Below are 19,426 nucleotides of genomic sequence, written 5' to 3'. Positions count from 1 at the left end.
CCTGACCCAGGGATCTGACCTGCGTCTCTTATGTCTCCTGCATTGCAGGTGGATTCTCTATCACTGAGCCACTGGCAGTGCCCTCGATGGCCCCCTCCTTTGTTCTAAAACTGCCTTAGTGTCCCACCACCCTCACACTGGGGCACCTCACGGGAGCCTACAGGTGTGTATTTAGATAGAACCTGTGGGCTAAGGCGTGCTGCACTCCATGGGATCACAAAGAGTCCGACACGACTTAGAGACTGAACAACAGCAGCAAGAACAGCAAGTAGAAGAGGCGGAGAGGGTTTCACAGGCATATGTGATATTTAGCTTCCTGGATTAATCTGAAGCAAAGAGCTATTTAGGGAAGTTATACAATCGGAATCACTAGTTAGATATGTTTCCTCTAATATTTATTCCCAAGTGATGAGTTGGAGCTGGAGTGCAGCAGATGCCCAGACTCAAAAGGAGAAGGCCTACATGGGTAGCCTGGATGTTCTGGAGGGAGGGCTATGGCTGAGATACAGAGCGCTGCGAAGGCACGGCAGTGCTGGGTGACCTGATGGTTCCATGGGTTGGGATGCAGCTGCGTTGTGCACCAGACTGCTTTTTACATTGGAGTTCACGTGCTTTTTTTTTTTTTTTTTAACAGTGTTACTTACATATCTACAAATAGAAATGCAGATATGTAAACATGACATGCCTATCAATCATGACTAAGCTAAAATAATTTACAAATGAAATCATACAATTTATACCAACAAAACAAACCTAACAGGGCAGATGAAGTTTGCTCCTGTTGGGTTTACAAACTAGGTATTTTTAGATCCAGTACTTTATCTTTTGACTTCAATAATACAAATGCTATGAATGTTTTTGGACCTAGGTATCTTAACAAAATAAGATGAACAGTTCTGAAAGTTGGTTGGTTTGCTCTTTGCTACTTAAGAAACTCTGACTTCATACTTGCTAAAATGTGCTGGTGTGCAAAATTCAAATGCCAATATAAATAAACTGTCACTTAGTAATTCTATAAAGCTGACTGGTTTATTTCCACAAATATGGAGGGAAGGGTAGTGTGGTACAGTTAAAGGATAACTAGATTAATATTCAGAAAACCTGGTTTCTACAACTGGTCTCTCCCTAGCTTGCAGCTCTTTGATTAACCTGCGTTACACTGCCTTGTCTGGAAGTGGGTGATAATCAAAAGAAATCATGGTTGTGTTGTGGTAAGGCAAGCTACAGTGTAGTATTTTGTTGTTAATAGGAAAGTGCAGTGGAGGAGCTGCTTTGTGAGGAAAGATGAGTTCAATTTTAGACTTGTTGAATTCGAGGTGACAGCATGACAAGATTCACATGTTCTTTTCTAATTCAATCACATTGTAGCTTGCAGTCAAAAGCCCTTCCCAGTGGTTTGGCTTCAGTCTTCAGATTCTTGGCTTCATATTCCTTTGGCTTATTTCTCAATAGACAACTTTAACCACAGCAGGGAGAACGAGTCCTTAATGATGGCTTCCCAAGCTAATCAAACAGAAAGTCTTAATTTGCCTTTCTACATCTCTGGTTCAGCCATGAGGTCTTGGCTATTACTTGGGGCCTTCCTTTTCCAAGACAAGCAAGTCACATAAAAGCTCCATATGGGACACTTAATGCCAGAAACAAAACTCTCCCATCTCCTAAAAATGGAATCTCATTTGAAGCCCTTAATTTCCCATTACACTTGAACAATTTGAGATGTTACTGTCTCCTCCCACGCACCCAATGAGCTTCATGGTGGAGGCTGTTGGCTTTTAGTTCTGACACCACCTAGATCTGCCATCTGTCTTGGCCAGGTCACACTCAGTCTTCCTTCATCTCAGAATCCTCATTGGAGGAGCGACCTTGAACAACCAGATCATCTCCACTGTCTCTTCTTACTTCATACGGCTTCAGTTCAGTTCAGTTAGGTCGCTTAGTCGTGTCCGACTCTTTGTGACCCCATGAACCGCAGCACGCCAGGCCTCCCTGTCCACCACCAACTCCTGGAGTCCACCCAAACCCATGTCCATTGTGTTGGTGATGCCATCCAACCATCTCATCCTCTGTTGTCCCCTTCTTCTCCTGCCCTCAATCTTTCCCAGCATCAGGGTCTTTTCAAATGAGTCAACTCTTCATATCAGGTGGCCAAAGTATTGGAGTTTCAGCTTCAACATCAGTCCCTTCCAGGACTAATGTCCTTTAGGATGGACTGGTTGGATCTCCTTGCAGTCCAGGGGACTCTCAAGAGTCTTCTCCAACACCACAGTTCAAAAGCATCAATTCTTTGGTGCTCAGCTTTCTTTATAGTCCAACTCTCACATCCATACATGACCACTGGAAAAACCATAGCCTTGACTAGACGGACCTTTGTTGGCAAAGTAATGTCTCTGCTTTTCAATATGCTGCCTGTTGCTGCTGCTGCTAAGTTGCTTCAGTCGTGTCCGACTCTGTGCGACCCCAGAGACGGAAGCCCACCAGGCTCCCCCATCCTTGGGATTCTCCAGGCAAGAACGCTGGAGTGGGTTGCCATTTCCTTCTTCAATGAATGAAAGTAAAAAGCGAAAGGGAAGTCGCTCAGTCGTGTCCGACTTCCAGCGACCCCATGGACTACAGCCCACCAGGCTCCTCCATCCATGGGATTTTCCAGGCAAGAGTACTGGAGTGGGGTGCCATTGCCTTCTCTGACTATGCCATCTAGGTTGGTCATAACTTTCCTTCCAAGGAGTAAGCATCTTTTAATTTCATGGTTGCAATCACCATCTGCAGTGATTCTGGAGCCCAGAAAAATAAAGTCAGCCACTGTTTCCACTGTTTCCCCATCTATTTGCCATGAAGTGATGGGACCAGATGCCATGATCTTAGTTTTCTGAATGTTCAGCTTTAAGCCAATTTTTTCACTTTCCTCTTTCACTTTCATCAAGAGGCTCTTTAGTTCCTTTTCACTTTCTCCCATAAGGGTGGTGTCATCTGTGTATCTGAGGTTATTGATATTTCTCCCAGCAATCTTGATTCCAGCTTGTGCTTTTTCCACCCCAGCCGTTTCTCATGATGTACTCTGCATAGAAGTTAAATAAGCAGGGTGACAATATACAGCCTTGATGTACCCCTTTTCCTATTTGCTTACAATTTACCATTACATTCCATCGGTAGAGTCTTGTTTAGGACACACAATTGCCAGAGCTAGATTTTTGAGGACATTTATTTATTTTTAATGTTTTTTGTTGTGGTAAAATATAATATAAAATGTACTATTTTAACCGTATTTAACTGTACAGTTAGTTCAGTGGCACTAAGTATATCCACAGTGTCGTGTAACTCTCACCATTATCCATCTCCTGAATGTTTCACCTTCCTAAACGGAAACTCTGTCCCCATTAAACACTAATTCCCAATTCTCCCTTCCCATCCCCTCACCCCCGGCCCCTGGCATCTACCAGTGTACTTTCTGATGCTATGAACTTGACTATTCTAGATCTCTTATATAAGTGGAATCAAACAGTATTTGTCTGTACCTAAGTGTATTGGGGCTTCCCTGGTAGTTCAGCTGGTTTAGAATCTACCTGTAAAGCAGGAGACCCTGGTTTGATTTCTGGGTTGGGAAGACTCCCTGAAGAAAGGATAGGCTACCCACTCTAGTATTCATGGGCTTTCCAGTGGCTCAGATGGTAAGGAATCACCTGCAATGTGGGAGACCTGGGTTCAGTCCTTAGGTTGGGAAGATCCCCTGGAGGAGGGCATGGCAACCTACTGCAGTATTCTTGCCTGGAGTATCCCATGGGCGCAGGAGCCTGGCGGGCTACAGTTCATGGAGTTGCAAAGAGTCAGACATGACTGAGTAACTTAAGCACAGCACAGCATAGCAATGTGTATTGGGATGTATTTTTAAGGTTAGCTTCATTTATGTCCTACAGATTGTACCTTCCTTTTTCCCCTGTGCTCTATAGTAGGTTCTCATTAGTTATCTATTTAATACATATGGCTATTAATAAAGAAACATGTTAAAATTGTTTTCAAAGTTAAAAACAAAAAAGGAGACAAATGATTTCATGGTATTTTGAATCAGAATGTGCCCAGTTGCTGGCTCAATGACATATCAGTTGACTTTATACGTGAAATTGTGTCCATGCCAAATGACTTGATATGTGTGGAAATTCTTTGAAAGTGAGCCTCCCTACACCAGCTTTCCAAGGTCAGAGCACACAGTGGCTGCTTAGCTTTCAGGCTTCTCCCATGACAACTACCCTTCATACTACTACCACAGATTTATTACTTTTCTTTCAAAATTGAGAAAACTTAATTGTTAAATTTTTTTCTGGCTCCAAAAGTAACATGCATTTATTGTTTTCTTAAACCAGACATTTAAAAATGTATAAAAGAGAAAGTAAAAATCAGTTTCCTAATCACACCCCTCAGATATGAATATGATCAATATTCAATGCAACCTACCAGAACTTCTCCTATCTTTACATGAAAGTGTTAGTTTCTCAGTCATGTCCAACTCTTTGCGACCCCATGGACTGTAGCCCACCAGGCTCCTCTGTCCGTGGCATTCTCCAGGCAAGAATACTGGAATGGGTTGGGTTGTCATTCCCTTCTCCAGAGAATCTTCCTGACCCAGGGATCGAACCCAGGTCTCCTACATTGCAGGGAGATTCTTTACCATCTGAGCCACCAGGGAAGAACTATGCATGCATAGACATTTTAATTTTTAACCAAGTTGGATCATGATATATACATTATTTTAGAAACAATTTCTCTAATTTACCTTATTTATTACTATTTTAACACATTAGCAAAATATAATTTTCAACAGCAACACAGTATTCTTTGACTGGATGTATGTAGTAAATATATGTATATGGTGTACTATAATCTATTTAACCAGTTTTCTACTGATGGGCATTTAAGCTTTTTCCAAATTTATGTTCTTATAAACAATGCTGCAAAGGACCGACCTCACTACAGATATACTTTTACCACTTGTTCAATTACTTATCTAGCAAATATTCTCAAAAGTTAGAATTTTTGAGTTTAGGAGTATGCTCATTTAAAGGCTTTTTGATACACATTGACAAACTGCCCTCCAAAAAGGTATGTCACGTGTGAGTGTTAATTTCACCATAATAAAAACTTACTCAAAAAGACAGATGAGAACACAGCATCCTTAATACACCCACATGATAGCACAACTGCTTTAGGCTTTGGTTAAAGACAAAATGTTAACATTTCTGATTTTCCACACACCACATTTACATGTATTGAGATGCTGCTGACCAGTAAAAATCACACCTAACCACCCAGTGGGTTGCAATGAAAGCATAACAATCCATTTGTTCTTTCTGTGAAACTTCAGCAGATGCTGGCAGTAACCAGTCTACTGTATCCTACGCTACAAAGATAATTGATGTTCCCAGATGATTCACAAGCAGTGGGTTTCCTCTGAATCATCTGAGAAAGATTAAATATGTTTATTAAAGTTTTAATCAAATGCATTTTATTTAAAAACAAGTAATCCCAAATGATCATTTGATAATGGTGAAAAAGGAGAGTGAAAAAGCTGGCTTAAAACTCAACATTTGAAAAACTAACATCACAGCATCCAGTCCCACCACTTCATGGCAACTAGAAGGGGAAAAAGTGGAAACAGTGACAGATTTTTATTTTCTTGGACTCCAAAATCACTGTGGATGGTGAGTACAGCCATGGTATTAAAAGATACTTGCTCCTTTGAAGGAAAGGTATGACCAACCTAGGCAGCATATTAAAAAGCAGAGACATCACTTTACCAACAAAATTCTATATAGTCAAAGCTATGATTTTTCCAGTAGTCATGTACGGATGTGAGAGTTGGACTATAAAGAAGGCTGAGGACTGAAGAATTGATGCTTTTGAATTGTGGTGCTGGAGAAGACTCAAGAGTCCCTTGAAAAGCAAGGAGATCAAGCCAGTAAATCCTAAAGGAAATCAACCTTGAATATTCACTGGAAGGACTGATGCTGAAGCTGAAGTTCTAATACTTTGGCCACCTGATGTGAAGTGCCAACTCATGGGAAAAGACCCTGATGCTGGAAAAGATTGAAGGCAAAAGGAGAAGAGGCCAGCTGAGGATGAGATGGTTAGATAGCATCACTGACTCACTGGACATGAGTTTGAGCAAACTCTGGGAGATAGTGAAGGACAGGGAAGACTGGGGAATGCAGTCCATGGGGTTGCAAATGCAGTCCATGGGGTTGGACTCAACTTAGCAACTGAACAACAATAACAAAATCTCAAGTGATATGTAAAGCACCTCTTATTAAATGAAATGTTCAATTAACCAGAATCCATGACTTTCCCACCCAGCCTAGGTGTAAGCAGGTTTACTCTGGAGCATTACACTTTGTTACTGAGTAACTGCCTTTCCTCATGTTTTAGAGAACACTTGGAGAAAGGCGTGATTGATCTTACCACAGGAAGGCAAGTGCTGAGGGCAGCAAAATGGCACATCAGATGTCTGGGAGAGAGACGATCTTGTGTGTGTGTGTGTATGAATAAGTGTTGCTGCTGCTGCTGCTAAGTCACTTCAGTCGTGTCCGACTCTGTGCGACCCCATAGACGGCAGCCCACCAGGCTCCACCGTCCCTGGGATTCTCCAGGCAAGAACACTGGAGTGGGTTGCCATTTCCTTCTCCAATGCATGAGAGTGAAAAATGAAAGTGAAGTCGCTCAGTCTTGTCCGACTCTTAGCGATCCCATGGACTGTGTAGCCCACCAGGCTCCTCCATCCATGGGATTTTCCAGGCAAGAGTACTGGAGTGGGGTGCCTTCTCCGGAATAAGTGTTGACCAATCTCAAAAGTCAATAGTAATGACATGATGTTATTTGATTGTGTCAGTGGTATGAAAAAAGCAGAAAGGACTGGCTTTTCTTCCATTCCCAGAACCACTGCCTAAATATCCTGGTGTTATATTATAAGAAAAAACAGATCTATGCACTGGGAAAACTCTCTTGGAATGCTGTGGCTTTCACACCAAAGACTTTTTAAGTCTTTACCACCAGACTTCTATTGCCTCAGTGTATTCAAGTAACACGGTAATCATGTTACGAGCTGTGCCTTTTAGATAGAAAGTTCAAATAAATAAAAGTTTTGCAGACATGGCGAATAATGAAACCACTGAGGACTCAGCGTCTTTACATTTGGCTGGGCTAGGGTCTAAATGTATACTAGATGAAAGAGGAAGTGGCAGAGACTTCCACAGTCAGATACTGGAGCAAGCCACTAGCTGTCAGCCTGCCCCAACGTCCCCTGAATCCCATCTTCTCCAACAAACACTTCTCAAGACTTGCTCAACACTGGCAAAATTCTTTTTATGATTTCATCTACAGTTTAGAGTTTTTTTTTAACCCCATGTTCTCCATAGTTAGAAGAATATTACCCTCAATCTCCTTTGATTTTTTTCTTAAAAAAAATTTTTTTTTTTTTGGCTGTTTTCTGATTTGAAATCTAGTACACAATCCTTAAACTTTCAAGTAAAAATTCTGGCAATAACATTTTATTAACAAGATCTCTTATCAGGAAACTGTGTTTAAAAATAGAACAAGAAAAAATAATAACTATTTTTATGAGAGGGCTGATTTTATTAAAAGTTTAAGAGCACTACAGAAAAGATTTAATTTTCCATATCTTATAGCAGTAGTTAGTAACACTTGAGAAATATGAATCCCTTTAAAATATCAAGAAAAAATAAAATATTATGGCAATTGCTTATACATTTGTTATCTATTAAAAATGTCTTATAAAGTGCCTATAAATTCAACACTGTATAGAAAGGAATCTGTATTTTATAAAGCAGTATATTAATACATATTTGGAGAACAGTTTTTCATACCTTAAAAAATTATTTATCAGACTACAGAAAACACTTGGTGTGGATATAAACTTGGGACTCTCTCAGTAATTTCATTGCTGGAGAACCACTGGTATATAGAAGATTACCAGAATGCCACTGAACAGACTTGGACTTATCCCCTTCAAGTCCTTTTCCATCCTTTAGTATTCCTTGTTCTTGGTAAGCACACATGCAGACCCACTGATTAAGTGACAAAAACCTCGGGGAAAACAAAAGGCTCAAGGCACTAAAATGAGGCCTGTGTACAAAAGACTTAAAGAGAGCTCATTCAGATCAAAATTTCCAAGTCTCTCTGTCCCTTGATTGTTTCTGCCACATTCTTCTACTTCAAAAAGAGAATGTTGCAACTAAAATTCCAACAGAACAAATAAATTCGCTACCTGAAAGAAGGACTTCTACCAGTAGCTCATCATTTGTGGATTCACAGTGAGTTGCAGACCAGTAGACACTTAGCTGAACCCCAAGTTCAGCTTTCATCTCCCTGTATCCCTCCATAACTCTGCTTTCATGCAAGGAGTCATCTGATAGAAGGTGGTGCTGGCTGAAAAAGATTCCAGGTGGTAACTGAGATACTCAACCCCAAACGTGATCTTGCCCCCAGTTTTCCGCAGCTGTACATTCCCCACGTGGGCCAGACTCAGGAGGAAGACAGCCTGGGGTTTAGCCACAAAGGCCAACTTCTTAATTACATTTCTTTGATTTCCATCATTCTTGGTTCTGACAATGTCACTGTCTTGACCTGGGTTTTACAATGGGATCCAACTTAGAGCTAAAACCTCCTTTGGGCTGAAAATATACTCATCAGCTATTAGGAGGCAGAATGATTCATACATATTTTCAGTATTGTTTTCCATGTACCAAAAAACCCCAGTGATTTTTTTTTTCATAATATGAAATGCAAGCGATTCTTGCTCAAATGTTTTCAGTAAAATTTCGGGCAATGCTGTGATCAGGAGGGAAAAATCCTGAGCTACTGAAATGAGTCATATTTGCTCTACAGATTTATTGTGTATTTGAAAGTTAAAAAGAGGTTTATAGATACATTCCAGGCTCTTAAATATGATTTTGTTTATATGTGGTATCTGTAAAATGTTGTGGCTTCATTTAATGCACATGAGGTCCAATTCTGAATGTTTTTCCTTGGATTCCTTAAAAGAAAGGCACTGAAAATTACAGTGGAGGAAAAAAATCAAGAAAATAAAAGTATTTTCAGGTCAGAATATGTTTAGAAATGAATTAATAGCCAATAGTCAATTGGTCTATTAGTAATTAATGCAGGCCAAAATGAAAGAAAGCCCCTCTCATTTAGAATGTGTGTGTGTATATATACATATATATATTTTTTTTTTTTTTCCTGGTAATGAAGGTAAAAATATGCTGAATTTCACTGTAGGATTCATTGCTATGTCAGGGTATGCCTTTTGTGGGAGTGCTGGCATGCAAGGGGATATGATACTCTGAAGAAGTTTACTTAGGAAGAAAGGTATGTCCCACTCCATCTCCTCATACACACACATATGAGAATTACTAAGTTTGCAAACCAGCCATATATTTCGGTTCTCAGTAGTAAGACACTGTGTGCTTGCACACTTCAGGGTTCTTATATATGTTGTCACCACAAGTCATCATCACCAGTCTACCATATGCTTTATATACTGGTGACGGCCATAATCACAGGAGTTTCTATAACCACAGACCATGATGGGGCAACATTTGTTGCAGAACACATTAGAAAGAAACAACCATCAGGCAGTGGGAGAAAGATCTCTCCACTTGCCTCCTCACACTCTTGGAGCAGGCTGGTTCTTAGAATCGTAACTGTGACGTCCTGTCAGATAAATAGACCGGGTCTGATTGATCATGTATCGGGGAGTACAGGGAGTTCCAATTGTGACTCAGGTTTCTATGGCTAAGGGCTTATATGAACACAGTTCTCAGAAGGGTCCTGCTCTGGCAGATTCCTAAGCTTAGAGACTCACTTCTGAATTGATACACATAGTCACAGGCAAGTTTTAAAAAATGAACTCTAGTTGTTTGGGATCGGTATTTTAAATTAAAAAGATGTTTAGCATGAAGTCTATTTTACCTATGAATGAGTGTAAGTACATGACCACTTAAAAGAAAAATAACGAAACAATAGCATGTGCCTTCTACCCAGCTTAAATCACACCAGCACCCGGGAGCGCCTTACATGCTCTTCTTCAATCCCATCCACCTCTCTTTTTCAAGGCCTCCAAGTAACCTTTAGCCTGATTTTTTCCTATTTTAATTATTTTCTTGCTTTTCTTTGTAGTTTTACCCCAACAGATATTCCCCTAAACAATTCGGTTTTCAGTTTTGCCTTCTTAGAACTTTATATAATCATACTGTATGAATCCTGTGATTAGTTTCTTTTACCCAGTAGTATGCTTCTGAGATTCATCTATATTTATATAAATACCTGTAGTTTATAATGACAGATGAGACATAGGTTTCCCAAACATTTCTTGAGATTCTAGTTTGGATGAGATAAATGTCTAATTTTTTATCCAGTGGGTGCCATGTTTTTTTAAAACTCCACAGATGGTTGGTGATATTCAGTAGAAATAAAATGAATAGAATCGGGATTTATTTCTTTTTGAATTGCTATTTTTTCACATTTTTTAAAAGAACAATGCTTCTGTCAAATCTATTAAACACGGATTTTGGAGGGATAATTCCATGGCAGTTTCCTGAGATAAAGTAAACTCTATTTATTCTGTCACAAACAGGACTGAATTTGCACCACTCCCACGATCCCACCCTATTCAAACAATAAGCTTGGTCAGATACAGTTTAGTTTTAATTTATAAATGTTTAGAAAGTGTAGTTATGGAAAGAGAAGGTTGATGATGGAGAAGATATATTTTACTTCTCACTTGATAATTCAAGTTAAGCTTTGATTTGAAATGAATGACAAGGAGTAAGAGAAATGTTTAAGTGGCTAGTAAGATAATTAAAATAAAGCAACCAAACTTTCCTCTCTTAACTTGAATTTGAAACTCAACTGGTATAAAATGTGGCTGGGGGATAAACCTAATTATTACTTGTGTTTTCATAAACATTACTTTTTCTTCATCCTCAACCTAGGATTCTTTGTCTAGTAAGAATCTTAAATAAAATATGATCATTAATAAACTTAGACTTTTTAAAATGCTATCAGTCAAAAGTAAAATCTGACTTGAGGCTGTTTCCTGATGTATCTATGTAAGGACAATCTTGTTTTAATGTGCATAATAGATGTGGTCAATAAACCTCGGGCCTAGGTAATTTATTTTCAAATAAAACGTGATAAAATAATTCATAAGACCCAGGTATCTATGACTGGTAATGCTACATCTTGCCAGTTCTTTCTCTCCCATGTAGGTCTGAACGTGGATATACAACTGATTGAAAAAAAAAAAACTACCTGAGAGCAGGGTGCAGGTAAAACCCCACCCAAAGGCCAATTTGGATGCAACTACATCTGACCACAGATATATAATCAAGCAGATTCTTTTCACAGTCAAAAACAATCTCCTAGAAGCAGAAATTTGCATTGCCATCTTCAAATGTGAATACACGAACTCATTTTAGATGAGTCTTAGTGTGATCTAGAAATTCACATATTACCCCTAAATTTGAAATACTTGTATGATGCAGTACAAAGGCCCATAATTCCACGTGGTGGGGCTTTGAATTATGGTACTGCTATCACATTGCCAAACATTGGGCAAAAGAAACAAAGTGACTGGAAAAACAAAAACAAGATGTCCTTAAGAGGAGATGAACCTGTGAGTAAGTAGAAGGAATTCTTGTAAGGGAAAGCAGTATTTCAGACATGCTGATGGAAATGGTACATGGCGTGTGGGTATTGCTAACTGAAGTCACATGTCCTGTGTCAGCTGAGAGGGTTCTCAGCATCCTCTCTACATAGGCAGTGCTTAATGCAGGGAAATTTATGGGTAATGGATTTTCATAACAGGCCTTTTATGATCTTCTCCTCCCCCAAAAGTGCCCTCTGGAGCTTTCGTGCTTCCACTCTCCTTTTTCTTAATTGGAAAAAGATTTAGTATTCATTTCCTCTTTTCTAGCACTCTCTTGGCTCCATTTCCCTTTGGGTGGCATGGCCTCCCATCACCACCCCTCCTTTCTCTCCCTCCTCTCTTCTTCAGAAACCAAAAGCTCAAATATACTGACAGATATGACACTGGAGCATGGTTTCTGGCAACTCTGGTGAGTGAAGGGACTGTTCTAACACGAAAGCACATTTGAGGGGTGATCACTACCCCCCCAACTCTAGAGGTATCACACAACCTGACCTGACATCTATGGGTTTCCCAGGTGGCACTAGTGGTAAAGAATCCGCCTGCCGACAGAGGAGATGCGGGTTTGATCCCTGAGTCCGGAAGATCCCCTGGAGGAGGAAACGGCAACCCACTCCAGTATTCTTGCCAGATAATCCCATGGACAGAGGAGCCTGGTGGACTACAGTCCATGGGGGCGCAAAGTCAGACATGACTGAGTGCACACATACCCATACGTAACATCCAGCTGGCTCATAGCCTCCCTGCCTATGCTAGGACCACAGAGTTTTGTTTACAAGCAGTAGCAAGTAGAAAGACAAACTCCGGATAGAGACAGGAAATGGAAAATGAAAGGCTAAATCCTGAAGCTTGGACCTGTGGGAAGAACTCTTATTCTTGCAGGGGACTTGGGAGCCAACAGCTGCTGATGGTCCAACCTCCCTACTGTTAGGAAAAGAAGTCAAGGGGTCTGCTCTGCGCTTGGTGGATCATCTTCCTCAGTCAACAGAAATGTTAACCTACACTGGGACCTGCACCATGGGTAAGGGATAAAGCAGACACCTATTTGTTGTGATTTGATTAAAGAGCCAGCCTGACCAAACCAAACCAGATAAAAACCTTCTTCCACGGTTAAATAGAAGACCCCTATAAAAATGTGAACACTTAAATAGTTAATGTAATATTCAATAGCTAAGCTCCCACATTTATGCATGTTAACTGAAGTAGAATCACCAACAGCTTAAGAATCAGACAGCCAGGGCTCTGAGAGAGGGGGACATGGGCATTAGAAACATTCTTGGATAACACTTAAATTGCTTGAGGTACCTGTCCTGTACCAGCAGATTGATATCCCAACAGCAGAGTGTAAACCAACAAGGCTTATGCAATCTTCTGAGTAGATACCAGTGCAATCATTAGTTCTTTAAAACTGTTACCTAGTACAGGAGGCACTGCTTCAGTAGGGGAGATAACCAACTTAAAAAAATTTTTAATTACAAATTACAAAGTTACAGCATTGGCACTGCTTTATAGGTTTCTGAAAGTGTGTTAAAGTGTTAGTCACTCAGTCATGTCTGATTCTTTGTGATCCCATAGACTACAGCCTGCTAGGCTCCTCTGTTCATGGAATTCTCCAGGCAAGAATACTGGAGTGAGTTGCCATTTCCTATTTCAGGGGATCTCCCTGACTCAGGGATCGAACCTGGGTCTTCTGTATTGCAGGCAGATTCTTTACCATCTGAGCCACTAGGGAAGCCCTTATAGGTTTCTAATCTTGTATGTATTCTTCTCTACAACCAGACGACTGATCCACGCAGAACATAGACTTTGAAAAGGACTAAGTGGGACATCAGAGTGGTGGGCCATGAGCAGTCTAGATTCTGAAGAAGTGGTGGGTGATGTGCCAGATATGAATGTGGCATTTTAACTTACGGTATTGGGATGCTTATTGTTAATGCTACTCTTAACATGCAAATTGACACCTAGGTGACTGGAATTAATCCATTCATTCAACACACATTTACTGAGTATTTACTCTATTCAAGCCACTGAAGGTGGAAACCAAGATGAAAACCCTGAAAAGAGTTTGTAATCTGATAGGGAAGCTAAAAAAATGTATAAGAATGAAATAGTAGGTAGAATGCAGTAAATATCAGAGGAAATGTTGATGAAATGATTTGAAGTTTAGAAGAGGAAGAAGGCAATTCCAGCTAAGGGATCAGAGAAGTACATGGAGAAAGTGTAGATCTTTAGTACTAGGGCTGGGGGTGGGGACAGAAATGGATCCTCCCGCATACAAAGAGCTCAAATAGCAAGGTTGCAGAGTCAGGAAATATGGACATGAGAAAGCAAACAATCCAGCCTGGCTGGGGCTTGGAGTACATGAAGGGTATTAGTGAGGCTCCAGTTGTGCTTGGCACACGCAGAAGGACAGCTTCCAGTAACTGGAAGAGTAAACTGACCATTTTACGAAGCTTAAGGCGGGAGGCTTCTTCCATGGCGGTGGCCCTACGGAAACACACAGGGAGGCTTTTCCAGTTTCAGTCTCCACTCCAGGTGTTTCATTTCACTCCACAGCTTTCTCTGAGAAATAAAGGGCCAGCTACCCAATATCAAGGGCTTCATAAATCTTAGCTTCAAGAGGAGACTTCAGTTCAGCAAATCCTACAATCATTTAGAACAGAAGCACTGTGGAGGATGCTTCAAGAACAATACACTATGATTTCCAATTTTTCAGAGTGGCATTATGTTCTTTTATGTTCTTGCCACATTCTCCACTGTCTTGTCTCCACTTTGCCCTCATAGAGTAAGTCAAATTTTGACTTATTCCGCTTGTTCATCAAATCCCAGGTGCAGTCTACCACTGTGGCAATCTGGCAAGATATTAAAAACATAGAATAATTAAACTGGAAGGAATGTTGGAGGTTATTTTCAATCTATGCTATACATGGTAACGTGGGGTTGAAGAGGTGAAGTGACTCACACAAGCAATTACAAAATCAGGACTAGACCCAGGTCTTTATATCCCATATTTGTTTTCTTCCTAACCTATGACACTATGGTCAGCTTTATTAGGGTATTCTGTAGATTAACAAACGGCTCCAGTCATCTAAGTCAGAGATTGGCAAACTATGGCCCCAGGGCTAAATCCAGCCCACATTCTATTGTTGTAAACAAAGTTTTATTGGAGCATAGTCATCCCCAGATTGGCATTCAAATGTGAAAGCAGTCACATACAGAGTTGAGTAATTATGACAGAGAGTGTGCTTCCCACAAATTTGAAAATATATATGTATATACACATATATGCTTATGTACATATATGAACACATACACATACATGTATATATTCAATTATTTATAAATAATATACATGTAGTACTGTTTAAATGTTTATAGATTTATAAAACAGAAAAAGATATAATGATGACAAAATAGAATATTTAAAATAAGTTTAATTTGTTAATGTTCATAAAATATTTTTTGAAAACTGTGAGTTTAACACTCTGGATCAGTAGTTTGAAAATCGGTCTATAAGTTCAATTTATTTCTGATAGTTGATTTTAAATGACAGCTATAACTTAATTAAAAAAACAAAAACTCTTAAAAGGTAGATACAAATAGAACACATCATTGGCTTGGCATTTTTACCCATTATACTAATAGAGTCCATCTCCCCCAACTATGCAGATCTTGGTGAAATTTGCCTAGGAAATTTATGTTTGTCGTGTTATTAACCAGTTCGCTTAAAGTCAGCCAAAGCTATTTTAGTTTTACATTTTTAAATAAACAGCTTCAAATCCACTGTTATGTTTTGCTTGGGAGGTTTCTTTTAATAGATTAGAAAAGGCTGGTCCCAAGGTGAGGTATGAAAACCAATAGTCTTAGGTAGGTTATGTGTTACATCTTTAGACCAAAAAAAAAGGTCACAAAGCAATGGGATTATTTCCCAAATGATTTCTCTGCTGCATGAGCGTCCTCTAAAAACAGTTACCTTCCTCACTCTTTGCGGAAAGCTCTTCACTGAAAGGTACAGGTGACCTGCGCGGCTCAGTAGGTAAGCACTCGAAGCATTAGTGACACCTAGAGCTCGTTCTCAGACTTGCCCTGGGTTCACATGGTCAGTATTCCCATCAGGCTGCAGTTTCTACAGAAATCCTTCAGAGTCCAGAAATCTGAATCCATTTCACAAAGGCTGCTGCTGCTGCTGCTGCTGCTAAGTCGCATCAGTCGTGTCCGACTCCGACCTCATAGTTGGCAGCCCACCAGGCTCCCCCGTCCCTGGGATTCTCCAAGCAAGAACACTGGAGTGGGTTGCCATTTCCTTCTCCAATGCATGAAAGTGAAAAGGGAAAGGGAAGTCGTTCAATTGTGTCTGTCTCTTAGTGATCCCATGGACTGTAGCCTACCAGGCTCCTCTGTCCATGGGATTTTCCAGGCAAGAGTACTGGAGTGGGGTGCCATTGCCTTCTCCATTCACAAAGGCTAGTTTACTTTAAACTAGATAAGCTGTACCATCGGTAGATGCACTTACCAGCTACAAGTAAACTGCAAGGAGTCACAGTATGGGAAAGGACAAGGGTCGCCTCACCTCTGGGGGTGGAACTCCTGCTCTTCCTTCAAGACCAGTCACATGGTTGGAAATGGGAACTAAGTGAAGGTGTCAGGGCCAGAAAGCATAATAAGCATCAGTCAAGCCTCATTTCCTATTAGTTTAACTTCATTTATACCTTCTTGCCTGCTCTTTGACTGCGCTCTTCCTGCCTCTCTGTTTTTACCTAGAGGGCGCTTCTCTACCCCTCAGGGCCAGCTCAGATCTGTGAGTCTTACCAGACATAATGGAAGTCAACTGGAAGGAATTCCTTCTTTCCTTGAAATCTTTGCGGTTTTTCCAGATATTTTTCAGTATTGCTTTATTGTTCTTTGTGTAACGTCCTATCTCTCGTACATCTTCCCTGGTGGCTCAATGGTAAAGAATCTGCCTGCCAATGCAGGAGACACAGGAAATGAAGGTTTGATCCCTGGGTTGGGAAAATCCCCTGGAGAAGGAAATGGCAACCCACTCCAGTATTCTTGCCTGGAAAATCCCATGGACAGAGGAGCCTGGCAGGCTACAGTCCATGGGGTCAAAAAGAGTCGGACACGACTGAGCACTCATGCATTTTTCTCTCTCATACTATTTCATGTTTATTGAAAGCAAGAGTCATGTTTTATACATATTTTTAGACCTCCTCTCCAATGTGTTTGCATAAGGTACGTATTTAATAAGTATTTTTAGTAGTAAATTCAAGAAAGGCATACAGCAAAAGACAGTGAGCAATACGGCTAATTAACAATGATGAAGGCTAATTCAGTTCCTTGCATATGAGGTGAACTGCCTAAATTTATGTGGATTTAACTGAATCAGATATGGAAAGGACAAATGAGGCAACATGAAGCTATTTAAAAGTTTTAGTGTCAAATACAGGACAACAATGCTTCCCCAAAGGACAGATCAATGAGCTGTGACTCAGTTTCATGAATAGGGAAAGGCCAACAATTCTACACGAGGCTCACAAGTATTTACTGAGAAAATGATGTTTAGAGTGATTAGAGCTTTATTAGAAGCCACCCCCAAAGGATGTCCCAAAGGCACATGTGTGCATGAACATGCACACTCATTTAGAAGTTTTGTGAGTCTCCGAGAAGGCAGACGCTCTACACTGGCTTGTGAATATGAGTCAGGAAATCTAGCTGTGTGCATGGCCATACTGCATCGGCCATGGGACTTGCTCTCTGACCATGAGTTCCAGCAGTGGAAGCCTAATCATTCACAGCGGGAAGAAAGCACCTCTCAGGTTTGAACTTCAACACTATGAAGTAATGGAAGAGAGCTGTATTACTTGGAAGTGGGAGTGCCAGTGGCAGCTTCCACGCTATGCTTGGAGACAGAAGAGGGTTAGCAAAGAAATGCAGGGGGTAGAACCCCAATACCTCACATTTCTCTCAAGTCCTTCCTACTAGAAGTTGGGAACAGCTACTAGTTAAAGCCATCTTACAGTGTCTCTGTGGGTACCTGGAAAATGTAGCTCACTGGCCAAAAATGCCAAAATTGTAATGCACTTATTATAAATTTGTTTCTCATTTGAATGCTATTTTCTCTATGTATGAGATTATGTTGTAACTACATACAGAAATCCTCTTAGACTTTAGACTTAGACTCTGAGTTTAGAGCTGGAAAATGTATGTTTTCCTGGGTAAGAAGAACCAAATGGTTATGAACAGGAAAGATATTTGACTTTAGAATATAGTCAATAGTCAGGGACTAAAGTTAAACTGAGTCAACTAGCGTTTTCTCATTTGTTTGCAGATCCTGGCCTGCTTCAGAGGCTTGTGTGTGTGAGTGTGTGCACATGCACACCTGCCATCAGCCTGTCTCTGTTCCTGCAAGAGGACTGGCCTCAGTATGGTTTGTGAGCAGAGCAGAAACTCTTTGTTTTCCTGTTACTCTGGCGCATGCCTCCCCCGCCACTCCCATCACTCTCTCTTGTATCATTTTCCCTTATAAAATCCTTCTATCCCTCTATATTCTCTCTCCTCTCACTATCAAGCCTAGTATTGGTTTTGGCCTTTTGCAATGTGCGTAGAAAGCAAAAATACTTCAGTACAAGTAGGTAAACTAAGCAAATTTGAGTTATGCAGTCCTTTAGAAATATATTTATGTGCTTTAGTCAAAACAGATTCTGTAACTCATGGGATAAATTGTTAAGATAATAAAAAATAGCTAATTCCACTATATCATGGGAAGTCTTGTCATTTTACATCTATTTTCAGAGTTAGGCTTCTAAATTAGTTTAATCTACTTTGTAGCTAACCTAAACTCACCCAGAGACGTATCTACAAAGGGCTCATGAAGTGATTTTATCTCCAGACATCTTGAAGCTTCCCTGGTGGCTCAGACAGTAAAGAATCTTCCTACAATGCAGGATACCAGGGTTCAATCCCTGGGTTGGGAAGATCCCCTGGAGAAGGGAATGGCTACCTATTCCAGTATTCTTGCCTGGAAAATCTCGTGGACAGAGGAGCCTGGTGGGCTGCAGTCCATGGGGCTGCAAAGAGTCGGACACGACTGAGCAACTGACACTTTCCAGACATCTTACCCACTTGTCCAACTGATCAAAATAAACAAACAAACAAAAAAGGAACATTTCAATTTGGTTATTAAACACTCAAGAATTGATGCTTTCAAACTGTGGTGTTGGAGAAGACTCTTGAGAGTCCCTTGGACTGCAAGATCAAACCAGTCAATCCTAAAGAAAATCAACTCTGAATATTCATTAGAAGGACTGATGCTGGAGCTGAAGCTCCAATACTTTGGCCACCTGATAGGAAGAACTGACTGATTGGAAAAGACCCTGATTCTGGGAAAGATTGAAGGCAGAAGAAGGGGATGAGAGAGGATGTGACTCAATGGACATGAGTTTGAGCAAGCTCCGGGAGATGGTGAAGGACAGAGAAGCCTGGCAAGATGCAGTCCATGGGGTCACAAAGAGTTGGACGTGACTGAGCAACTGAACAACAACAATAATTAAATGTCTCTGAACACTAGGTTGACTATTTTTGATCCAGGCATTAGTAGCCATAATCCCCAATGACACTGTACTGCTGAATTGTGCTCTCTAGGGCTACACTTTGGAACACAGCGTCCAGTGGCCCTTTCCAGACCCCATTTTAAATGAGCTCACAGAGGTCTTT

The 19,426-nt window shown here is 40.5% G+C and overlaps 1 protein-coding gene across 16 annotated transcripts in view; it reads right to left on the bottom strand.

Moving 5' to 3' along the window:
• CALD1 (caldesmon 1) overlaps nucleotides 1-19,426 on the bottom strand; it is a 231,553-nt gene that overhangs the window by 42,470 nt on the left and 169,657 nt on the right.

Source organism: Bos taurus, chromosome 4 (assembly GCF_002263795.3).
Source record: "Bos taurus isolate L1 Dominette 01449 registration number 42190680 breed Hereford chromosome 4, ARS-UCD2.0, whole genome shotgun sequence".
NCBI classification, from domain to species: Eukaryota; Metazoa; Chordata; class Mammalia; order Artiodactyla; family Bovidae; genus Bos; species Bos taurus.
The sequence above is the reverse complement of the archived record's forward strand: the minus strand, read 5'-3'. Positions and strand labels throughout refer to the sequence as shown.